Consider the following 13282-nt stretch of genomic DNA (forward strand, 5'->3'; position numbering starts at 1 on the left):
GTACGAATAGGGTACCTGATGCGGTCATTCCCATCCAACCTCTGACGTTCGTACTAAACAGATGGTGGAGGTATAACTAGGTACTAAAGTGGACATGCTCCCGTAGACCCTCAGCATGTACTGGAGCCGACCACCATGCTCTTGGCACCACTACTATCTGTAGACTGCATACTATCTGTAGACTGCATATTTAGAGTTGTGTCCCTAGAGACCACCGTGTACAATGAGTCTATAGTGCTCTACTATAAATATGTCCTCCCTTCACCTGAGAAGGGAGAGAGAGAGAATTTTGTAAGCACTCATTGTTAATTGAAAGAGACACTCTACATTCTCTCTATTTTTCATTCTAAAACATCAACATTTACATTTTGTGTTCCTGAATTCAGAAGAAAGTTTGCTTGAAGTTCATTTGATTTGAATCTACTTCTTTTATAACTCACAAAGTTCTTGATCTAACTTAGTTGACGAGTTCTTACCATCAACAACACCCATGATGAATTTTTGTGAAGATCAAGAAGAGATTATGGATAATAAAGTTTGAGAAAAGTGGGGTTATAATTTTCTGGTAACACTGAGTGTTTTGGAAAAAGTGGAGGATAATGAATAGGCGGTTGAGTAAAAGGAAAATTTTCTCAAATGATTGATTGGTATCAGATTGAAATGATGTTTAATAAATGCGAGACGCCAGCATATCAAGGATTAAGGCATGGATTGAAACAAACGGGAACATGAATAGTTAATCTCTTAAGACGAAATGCACTGAGCAAAATGTCTAAAGACGAGGGGAAATTGTAGGGGAAATATTTTCCCAAATGACATGGAAAGTGAGAAAAAATAAAAACACAATTTAAATGAAATATAAATGAAGACCTCTTAGCTTTATTTGAATGAATGAAGAGTTCATAGCTCTGTTAGAACGAATGAAGAGCTCACAACTCTTAATAAATGAATGAAGCACTCATAGCTCTTAATAAACGAAGGAAGAGCTCACAGCTCTTAATGAACGAATGAATAGCCCATGTCTCTTTATTAATAAATGCAGAATTTTTAACTCTTAAGGAATGAAGAGTATGAAACTTAGGTCGAACAAATAATAAGTTCAGGGAAGACCACCATAGAAAAGTAGATCTCACAATGAGATCATCGTAGATAAATAATTCAAAATAAGCTCAATGAGAATAGAGGTAGTCTAAATGCTATGTTCTTCGGCTCATAGCTCGGTTTGAAAGAAGAGAAGAAGGAGCAAGAGAATGAATTATAAAGATTGACACGTGCACCAATCAGAGGAAGTCTTTCTAATTCAATTGCTCATTTCTTTCTCTACAAATAGTAGACAATGGACTATTTTTGGGGACCTTGGATTGATTATTATTTTGCTCGATTATGGATTGAAAGCAGAGAATCATTGACTGACTTAAGCATCGGAGTATCTTTTTACATGTACTCACCATTCAGTTCATTCTATCAATTCAATCGAATAGCACATTTATGCTAATTGTTTAGCCAATAGAATGTGTAAAGATCTAAGGTACAACACCAATTGACATCATGAAGATAAAGATCTTTTCAATTTAGGAAAGTTATTGTTTTGGAGAAGATTTTGACTAGAACAAAATTCATAATGAGGTCAATACTAATTGATTATGGCAACTCAGAGTATACATAGCTGCCAATTATAGAATTAAAAGAAGTTGTAAGAAATCATTTTTTTTATTAAATTTGAAGATGATATTTCGAATAAGTTGAAGTTAATTGATGTCATGCAACAATTGAAATTTTTGTACAATTTTGAAAGTGAAATTGAAAAAGAGTTAGAACGCATTTATGAAAGTATAGTTGATCTAAACTACAATAATAATTAATATCTACATGATTAGAAATGGCAATATGCCCCGCTCCTAATGGGGTTGGTTTTCCCTGCATTAAACGAGGTGGTGCATTCAACAGGCCAGGGCAGGTTACCGGCCCTACTCCGAAGCGGATACTGTTTAATTAAAAATTTAAGCTAACTCCAAAAAAAAAAAAAAACTCGTCCCGCCTGTAACATCTCTTCTGAAGATATATACATATTCATGTACATATAAATTAATTCTTTGTTCAGCGTTCTATTAAAGCTCTATACATATATAACCTCCTCAATAAGCTAATGTAGATGTTTCTGATTCTAAATGTCAATATATTTGAGGGAAAACATATACGATGGCAATATTAATATTCTAATACCCATTATATATGTATACTACATATATATAAATATATATATATATATATTTGAAAGGTAATGAAATATATATATATAAATAGAGTTATATATATTTTTGAAAGGTAATGAAATTTTCATTAATAGGTAAATTGGACATAATCCATTACATGAAGATATTGCTCATAGAGCATGATCAACAATAATAGACTTACCAAGTCGTTTACAATAAAATGGAAGAAAACCCTAAGAGCTACCCCAACTAAATGTCCAATAAGCCTCAGGTAACGAGCATCAAAAGAGTGTGAGGTAAACTAGATTTCCAAACCAAACGAGCATATGACAGATTTATCCCACTAATAACAATCAACCAAAAGACTTCCAATAAAAATTCAGAAAAAACAAACTCATTATTCAAATAATAAATAAGGGAAACATAGCAACGACCAACTATGCTCATGAAACTCAACTCAAGAGAACGATAATTCACGAAGCACAGGGTCAATAAAGATAGAGATTGAGGACTCCCCCGACTCTGAAGGCCAAGGGAGGCATGATCGAGATACCTGCATAAGGAAACTGAGCAATTCGAAGAAGCCCCAACCACCCAAATGGACACACAACCATTCTCCCAAATACCAAAATTAAACATCCATAAAACAAAATAAACTTCATCAAAAGCACCATGGATCCCCGCAAAGGAACAATGGATTGATGATGAAGGGTGAACAACACCATTATAAATTAAAACTAACACAGACAAAATCAAAGTAAATAAACCAGAAACACAATCTGGAAGACGCCTATCTTTCCAACACCAACCCGTCGGTATCTGATCCACCCCAAAACTCCACCACATATGGACCACCAGTTGCAGAACTGCACCAAGTACCCACCATAACCATCGGTAGATCTCCAGATCCCAGCGAGAAGGCTCCAAAGGATTAACCCCACTACTGGATAGTCACGCCTCCGACACCATTGCTTGTCCCGCACCATCTCAGATGTAGATCTACAAAACCAGAGGAGAGGGAGAAATGATACGACTTCGCCAGCAACTCTACACAACCCTCTCAGCCAGAACCTCCCAAGACCAATTCATAGGCCGATCGGCTCCGGCCGAGAGAAATAAGCCACAATCCTCGATGGCGCTTGAAGGGAATAGAAGAAACCCTAATTGCCTAGAGTAGTTGCATAAAGTTAAGAGTCGCTAATGGTCATTTTTGTTATATGTTATCCAATTTTTTATTCGTAAATAGAGTTATATTTGACATTTCTACATTATTACTCTAAAACATATTTCATAAACATTCCCTATAGATCACCTCGGGACAACGTACTATTATTAATGGTACAATAATAGTGGTGGACTATTATTGATACAATGTTGTTTAAGTTAATACATATGTTATCAAATTTTTAGAAAATTATGGATAATTTAGGATGCATATTCAAATATATATATATATTGTAACGCCCTGGTTACCCCAGAACAGTTACGGTGAACCAAAAATTTGACCCGTTACCCGAGTCCTTTGGATAAAAACGTGCTCTAAGTGTTATTAACAGGCTAAGGTGGAAAACCAATAAAAGGGAAAGGATGTATTTCATTAAGTATATAAACTGCTCATGAGCTATTCAAAACATTTACAAGTTGTTTACAGTACAAAGTGGTTACTACTGTTTCAAATTTACAACCCTGCCGACCTAAGCGGCAAAAATAGGGTAAACCCCCTAGTTCCTTTGAGAACTCCTTGGCCGTGGTGGTCAAGCGGCCGCATATGTACACATCACCACCTAAGCTCTCCACTCAAGGCTGGGTGAGCTTTTCTTTCCCTTTACCTACACCACATAGCACCCATGAGCCAAGGCCCATCAAGAAAACACAATATAGCATGATATAATATCAACAATGATCATAATAATCATCCGGGACTACTATTCCAAAACAGATAGGTACCAGTAGCAAAAGTCACTAAATTGGGAATAGCTCCCTTCAACCTTGTGACGATAGGGTCACCGGGGCTTAACAGGTAAGTCGACCTTTCATTAGCTTATTCGGGATAGGTGCATGGAGATTGGTCACCAACATAACCTTCCTCATGACCATGGAGTCATAACCCTGGAACATCGTTCCCTAGCCATGTGGCAAACAGTCACCTAGGCCTTCGGCCCTGGCTCTCAGTAACTAGTCATAGACTAGCCAAGCACTTATAAGTTTCATCGACCTTAGGGTCGGTCCAGCATTAATGCCTTAGAGCCATTCAACGCTGATATCAATTAGATCTAATCTTCATTCGGCCCTGCGTTCAGGACGCTTATGCCATTTATGACTCTTAGGTCAGTATCCCTGACTAGTCAGTGCCATATATAGATAAACAACATTCACTAGCATTTAATATGCAATCCATGTCCACATTTATCAATCAACATGCCTCAGTAACAAACACGCATGTCATATATATACAGGGTGCAGTTTTCTTACCTCAGATTCGAGCTAGAATGATTAAAAGAACAACCCTTGAGAACGATCAACCTTTAGTCCTTTAGCGGTCACCAAGTCATAACCAAATATAGGATACCATCAATAAAAATGATCAACATAGGTTTCCAAACCAATATCTAGCCTCCGGGACATCAATCCAAACTAATCCAAGTAGTAGGGATGATCCCGAGGCCTAAAACCATGTTCTCGGGCCAAAACACTCAAACGGGCTCAACCCTGCTCAAGAGTCGCGGCCCTGGCACCTTGGGCCGCAACCCCCAGCCAACTCTGAAGCAAGGGCTGGGACGCCCTACATCAAGGTCCACGGCGCCCAGCAAGAACAAATTCCCCCACCTGCTTCTTCGAGCTAGGGTCGCGGCTCTCCAAGAACAGGGCCGCGGCGCCCAACCCAGAACATGCCCAAACTCGTCCTCCAACATCCCAAAGCCTCCAAAAACATACTTAAACATTCCCAAGTCATCAAATCAAAGTTCCCAAGCTTCCCAATGGCTCAAAACTATCAAAACCCAAGGTTCAATCGAACCAAAAACTCAACGATTTGCAAAGTCCCATTCAAAGCTTAGAAACTCTAAAACCTCAAAACTTTAAACTTAGATTAACTTCGATTAGGTTGTTTCTCATCAAATATTTCGGTCAAGAAGCTTCTAATCTTTCCTAGGATCGCTATGCCTCGATCCTCGCTTGATTCTGACTCCTAGAACTCGAGATTTCTGCAAAAAGGCCTCGAATGGTAAAAATGAACTATGGAAAGAGAACGAGAGGTTTTCTAACGTACGTTCTATCTGACAAGCTACTTCAAGCTTAAGTAACCTCAAATAAAACCTAGTGCTCGGGGTCCCAAAAACACCCCCGGGGACATTATAGTCAAAACTTCCAAAATTCCATCATGATCTCAAATACTCCCAATTTATCATCAAATAACATTCCGATTACCCAATAATTGACCCCGTTATGACAAAACCGCTAATCCATTATATAGGACTGTTTCATGCCGAATAGCTCGAATATATCTCCATAATAATGGAATCTCATTCACAATTCACAATATGCACCCAAATATACAATTATACTCTTAACGAGCCAAATTACCAAAATATCATAATATTCAAATGTGGACCCACATGCATGCATAATATCATATTATAATATAATCCACATAAATATGCATATTATCATTTAATGGCATAATTAAACAAGTATGACCCTCCCGGCCTACTAATCCCGCCATTAAGCCATATAGGAGAATTCGGGGCATTACATATATACTAGTGGTATGAGCACACACAAAGGTATGTACTATTATTGAATTTTAAACACATAATTTTAATTTGAGACAATAACATTAAATTTGGATTGAAATGAATTTTGGGAATATACTTAGATGGTTTTCTGTGTTTCATTGAAATATAGGTTTAATACTTTCTAATATGAAAAATATACGTATTAGGTACTTTTTATTTGTAAAATGAGTAAATTAATTTTTCATAATATCTCAAATATCCTTAAAATACTTAAATAATAATACTGTATTTAGATAAAAAATTATTTTAAAATACAAAAATAATTAATATATATTTTTATTAATAAAAAAATTAAAATAAAATAAAATAACACTTTCTTCTGCCGCTACCTCTATGTCTCTCTCTCTTTCCAGTCATACATGCAACAACCTGCACCATCACATCTTGAAAGCCAGAAGCACGCCTCTTGCCCCCTGCACATATAATGGAGGATCTGATGAAGCCAACGTCTAACGTCTCGTCCACCACATATAATATATATATATATGTCTTCTTGATTTTTCTGAGCTTCCCCAAACCAGTGGAGCCACAAACTTAATTCAACAAAGAGAATTTAAAAAAAAAAAAAAAAAGGATGGGACCCTTCGAACATTACTTCTAAAAACAACCACCTCATAATACAACTCTAAGACTAGTACAAGACAAAATTTCTAACATCAACTACTCAAACTCACATAAATATTGTTATATTATTTTATAATATAATGTTTTAGATTAAATAAATGTGACAAAGAGTGTCACATATTGTAACATATAAAAAAGAATTACAATATTTAGATGTATGTAAATATCCAAATATTTAACATATTTGGTATTACAAATTTGTAACTCTAAATATTGCCCGCTCATTATTGTGTAGATTTGTTGTTACACAATATTGAGATGAATTTCTTAAAGTCATATGTGAAATGACTATTAGAGCTATGATTTTAACCCCAATAATTTGTTTTGGGGGTTACAAAATCAATTGCGAGTGGATTGGAATCATTTGGAAAAACAACACATTTTGTGTGTTGAAATTGGTCAGTGGCAGGGGCCAAGGATGTTGGTGGCCGCAGCCTGGCGAACAGAGACTAGTGGTTGCGGCCACTGATTCTCCTAGCCGCGGCCACAGGGGCTGACTCACCAATTTTTCAGTTTTTTCAACATTTTTTAATGGCTCAAAAAATACAAATAACTCCAAAATCTCAATTTTAATTCCATAAACATCAAATTAATCATTGGTAACAACCATGGGGGTTGGTGGAATTTGAAATTCAAAGGGTGTCTCTAAACTCTATAAATATGAGCATATTGCTCACTTGTTTGACACAATTTTTCTATCCATTAGAGCACTTGGCTAGAAAACACCTAGATGCTTGATTATTCCAGAAAGAAATTTCCAAATCTGTGAGAGATTCCTTAGTGATTGAGTTAGTGAGAAATAAGCTTTTGGACAAATGTTTCAAACTGTGTTCAAGTTGGTGATCCCCAGCACTCTTCACTTTGGTAGTGTGAGTGAGAGTTATTTGTTCTTTGATTCTTGTTCTTTTCTTTTATTCTATTGCTTTCCACCTTCATATTCTTCTTCTTGATTTACTTGTATTTTTTGTTTAGATCTTTTCTTTTCTTTTGTTACAAAATTTTTTGCTTTATTTGTATCCTTTTATTTAGAGTTGTAATTCTCCTAATTCTTCTCTTGTTTATTTGTATTTTTTAGTCATAGAGTTGTAACACTATTTAATCAATTTTGCTTATTTGTATTATTTTTTCTAGAGTTGTAACTATTCTTACCATTTCCATTGATACAACATATATTTTCCTAACATTCAAAAGCTTACCCATTTTTTGTTTCAATGGAAGGTGAGATTATCAAGATTATGAATCAAGACCTAGTGAGGTTGGATAGGTTTGATGGATTCAATTTCACTAGATGGCAAAACAATGTGAGATTTCTCTTAACCACTCTTAAGATCGCTTACATCCTAGAGTCCACCCTTGAACCTCTCCCAACGCCATCTGACAAGGACACTCCCGAGGTGTTGAAGAAAAGAAGGAAGAGGGAGGAGGAAAATCTCCTTTGTAGGGGTCATATCCTCAACGCCCTTTCCAATAGGCTCTATGACCTCAGACCAAGTCAACAAAGGAAATATGGGATGCACTTGAGACAAAATTCAAGGCGGAAAAGGAAGGTACCAAAAAGTTTTTGATATCTCAATATATTGATTTCAAGTTTTTTGGTGATAAAGCTATTCTTCCTCAAATACATGAATTGCAAATAATTGTTAACAAGTTGAAAGTTTTGAAGATTGAGCTTCCCGATGCCTTTCAAGTTGGTGCTATAGTGGCAAAATTACCACCAACTTGGATGAGCTATAAGAAAAGAATCCTTCATAAAAATGAGGATTATTCTTCGGAGGAAATCCAAAAGCATATTCGAATCGAGGAGGAATCGATATGTAGAGATAAATTCTATGTTGGTGTTTTCTAAGTTGAACTTCAACTTATGGGGTGAAGCATTGTTAACCGCTTGTCACATTCTTAATTGAATACCGATGAAGAAGAGTGAGATATCTCCATATGAGTTATGGCAAGGAAGAAGACCCAACATAGTATACTTCAAAGTGTGAGGGTGTCTTGCATATTGTAAGAAAAATGAACCTAATAGAATAAAGTTAGGTTCAAGAGCCATAAAGTGTGTTTTTGTTGGTTATGCAAACAATAGTAAAGCTTATATGCTATTAGACTTAGAGTCTAATGTTGTTATTTAATCTAGAGAAGTTGAATTCTTTGAGAACATGTTATGTGACAACAATTCTCAAGCTTCAACACTTCTAAAGGAGAATTCGTTAAAGAACAATTCTCAAGCATCTACATCCAAAAATGATTCTCAAGAGGAGAAATCTCAAAGGAATGTAGAGCAACCCATTGAAATTAGAAGAAGTCAAAGGTTTAGAAAGGAGAAAAGTCTAGGATTAGATGAGATAGATTCTGAACGAATTTCTTTCTACATGGTAGAAGGAAATAGAGAGGAAGTCATTAGGAAAATTGCTATTGTACTTCTTGTTGAGGATGATCCTAACACTTATAGAGAAGCCATGCAATCAAGAGATAGTGCGTTTTGGAAAGAAGCCATCAATGACAAGATGGACTCCATTCTTTCCAACAACACATGGGAATTGGTAGACCTCCCACCAAGGTCTAAGCCAATTGGGTGTAAGTGAGTATTTAGGAGAAAATAACACACTGATGGCATTATCCAAACCTTTAAAGCTAGATTAGTAGCTAAAGGGTTTAGGCAAAAAGTTGGTATCGATTATTTCGATACCTATGCGCCTGTTGCAAGAACAACTTCTATGATAATTTTGTTTGCTTTTGCTTCTATACACAACTAGTATGTTCATCAAATGGATGTCAAAATGACATTACTTAATGGTGACCTCAATGAGGAGATTTATATGGAACAACCCGAAGGGTTTGTCCTACCATGATATGAAAATAAAGTATGTAGACTCGTAAAATCCTTATATTGATTGAAACAAGCTCTTAAGAAATGGCATGAGAAATTCGATCAAGCCATCATGTCTAATGGGTTTAGGCATAACAATTGAGACAAGTGTTTGTATTCCAAAACTTGTAAGGGATATGTTATCATTGTTTGCTTATATGTGGATGACATGCTTATTCTAAGTGATAGCATGAAAGGGATAGAAGAAACAAAGAGGTTTCTATCATCAACTTTCACGATCAAAGATCTTGGAGAAGTTGACACCATACTTGGTATCAAAGTGAAGAAACATAGTGGGGGTTTTGCGTTAGGGCAAGCCCACTATGTTGAGAAAGTATTGAACAAATTTAACCATCTCAAGGTTAAAGATGTCAATACTCCATTCGATCATAGTGTAAAACTAGAGAAGAATGAAGGAAGAACAATGGCTCAATTGGAGTACGCTAGTGCTATAGGAAGTCTAATGTACGTTGTCCAATGTACTAGACCTGATATAGTATTTGCGGTAAGTAAACTTAGTAGGTTTACAATTAATCCAAGTGTGGATCACTGGAAGGCTATTGGGAGAGTCCTAGGCCATCTCAAGAAAACCAGAGGACTTCACTACTCCGAATATCCTTCAATCTTAGAAGGATATACAGATGCAAGCTGGATATCCAATCTTGGGGTCAACTTGTCCACTACTGGTTGGGTATTTACACTTGTTGGGGTGCAATTTCTGTTGATTCCAAGAAAAAAACTTGTATATCTCATTCCACTATGGAATTTGAGTTTATAGCTCTAGCTGCTACTGGCAAAGAGGCCGAATGGTTAAGGGATCTATTGATAGAGATACCCCTAATCAAAGAAATGTATCCACTATATCGATACATTATGATAGCCAAGCAACATTGGCTAGAGCATACAACGGAGTGTATAATGGGAAGTCTAGACACATTATTCTAATACATGGATATGTAAGAGAATTGATTCAAAGAGGAGTCATCTCAATATCCTATGTGAGAACAAGTGAAAACCTGGCGGATCCTTTCACTAAGCCACTAACGAGAGATTTAGTGGCTACATCATCTCGAGGGATGGGACTTAAACTCCCTAAAGGTATTCATGATTGATGGTAACCTATCTTAACACTAGTTATCTAACTAGTGTTAGGTTCATTAGGTAACAACAAGTCAGTCAAGTGAATATTAGTTGTACTCAAAACAAGTCCCATCTGAGATGTTGAGTACTTGTGAGTTACCAAATAGAGGGTTTAAATCGAGAGGTTTTTTTAATAGAATTCAGTCTTGTGAAGACAAGTATATTTGGTAACAAATCTCTAAGAGTTCTACCTATATGGACCTAGGGGTGGTGCTGCCTCTCATTAGAATTGGGAGTATTCTCAAGAACGTCCATGAATGGAAAGTGCACATGGCCATTAATGGTGCAAAGCGAGACATAGAGGTCTCAAGTGAACATCGCAAATGTGTGTGTGTTATTACCGATTTGTTATCATGAAAAGATGGTTCAATGCCTAGCGCAACCAAATTTTACACAATTTTTTTGATAATTACATTGTAGTAAAGTTCAAGTTGAAAAACAATTTATTTTATGCACCAATGCAATGACTTCTATAAGAGAGTTATTATTTAATCAAGTGGGGGATATGTTATGTTTTAAAATATAATGTTTATTGATTAAATAACTGCTACAATAGATATAACTATTTAATGCAGTGGGGGAATGTTATATTATTTTAAAATATAATGTATTGTAATGTTATCTTATTTGATAATATAATATTTTAGATTAAATAAATGTGACAAAGAGTGTCACATATTGTAACATATAAAAGAGAGTTACAATATTTAGATATATGTGAATATCCAAATATGTAACATATTTGGTGTTACAAATTCAGTTACAAATTTGTAACTTCCAAATATTGTAAATCATTGTGTAGATTTGTTGTTACACAATATTGACATGAATTTCTTAAAGCCATATATGAAATGGCTGTTAGAGGTATGATTTTAACCCCAACAATATGTTTTGGAAGTGGATTGGAACTGTTTGGAAAAATAGCACATTTTTGTGTGCTGAAATTGGTGAGTGGCCACGGCCGGGGATGTTGGTGGCCGCGACCTGGGGAACAGAGACTAGTGGTCACGACCACTGATACTCCTGGCCGCGGCCATAAAGGCTGACTGACCAATTTTTCAGTTTTTTCAACCTTTTTGAACTCCTTAGAAAACACAAATAACTCCCAAATCTCAATTTTAATTCCATAAATATCCAATTAATCATTGGTAACAGCCATGAGGGTTGGTGGAATTTGAAATTCAAAGGGTGTATCTAAACTCTATAAATAGGAGCCTATAGCTCACTTGTTTGACACAATTTTTCTATCCATTAGAGCACTTGGCTAGAAAACACCTAGATGCTTGATTATTCCATAAAGCAATTTCCAAATCTGTGAGAGATCCCTTAGTGCTTGAGTTAGGGGGAAATAATTTTTTGGACAAAGGTTCCAAACCTTGTTCAAGTTGGTGATCCCCAACACTCTTCATTTTGGTAGTGTGAGTTATTTGTTCTTTGATTCTTGTTCTTTTCTTTTATTCTATTGCTTTTCATCTTCATATTCTTCTTCTTTATTTACATGTATTTCTTATTTAGAGTTGTAATCTTTTCTTTTCTTTTGTTACAAACACTTTTTCTTAGGCCGAGTCTTCTCACTGTTTAGCTGACCCCGACTCGCTTAGGACGAGCTGCGTCCAGTACACTTATCAGCAACCTCGACACCCTTAGGCCGTATTTTCATATAAGGCATACCATCAATACAGTCACACATTACATATATTTAGATACAAGGAACCTTAGTCCCAAATACAACCACATGGGTGCCGTTTTGTTACCTCACGTCCCGAGCAACTAGCATATCACAACCCTAAGCACGATCCCTAATCCTGAGCCCTTGCAACAAAACCTAGTCACAAAGCGATAGTGGATAAACATTAAAATCCTAAACCAATTAAAAACTTTAGAATAAAATAAAAGCCTTTGGGACCTCAATTTATACTAAACCGGGTAGTAGAAATCGTCCCAAGCGCTTAGGTTTAGATCACCGAACCCAAAAGCCTAATTTGGATAAGGATGGCTAGGCAGGCCGCGACCTGGCGCTGAGTGTCACGGCGTGCCCCCTGACCAGAGGTGCCAGCCCCTAACTTCTACAAGCATGCGGGTCGCAACCTGGCCCTGAGGGTCGCAGCGCACCTATGAAACAGAAGGCCCACCAGGCTCCTAGGCCACGTGAGCCGCGGTGCCCAAGAATTGGGTCGCGTCGCGCCCCCGTAAACCCAGAATTCCCTGGGTTTTCTAGCATTTTTACCTAGCTATAACCTCAAATTCATACCCCAATTACACTCCCAACCCAAACAAAGTCCAGTAACAAGACCAGGCCTCATAATTACACATCTTAAGCATAAAAACACTCAAAACCCCACTGAATTTATCATCCTAATGTGGTCTCAATCATTTACTCACATATATTAATATCTATGCCCGCAACGGGCCAATATTACAAATATGCCCTAATTATCAAGAATGGGCCCACATGTGTATTTAATACTCATAAACATGTATATAATCATATTCACATTATCATATATATCATGCATGCCACATAGTCACACATTTAATCAGTTAATCACACATATATCCAATTATGCCATCCTGGCACTCTAATCGAGGCGCTAAACCGAATTACCATTTTCGGGATGTTACAACTGTCCCCTCCTTACTAAAATTTC

The sequence above is a fragment of the Humulus lupulus genome, chromosome 6, assembly GCF_963169125.1.
Source record: "Humulus lupulus chromosome 6, drHumLupu1.1, whole genome shotgun sequence".
In the NCBI taxonomy this organism is placed as follows: Eukaryota; Viridiplantae; Streptophyta; class Magnoliopsida; order Rosales; family Cannabaceae; genus Humulus; species Humulus lupulus.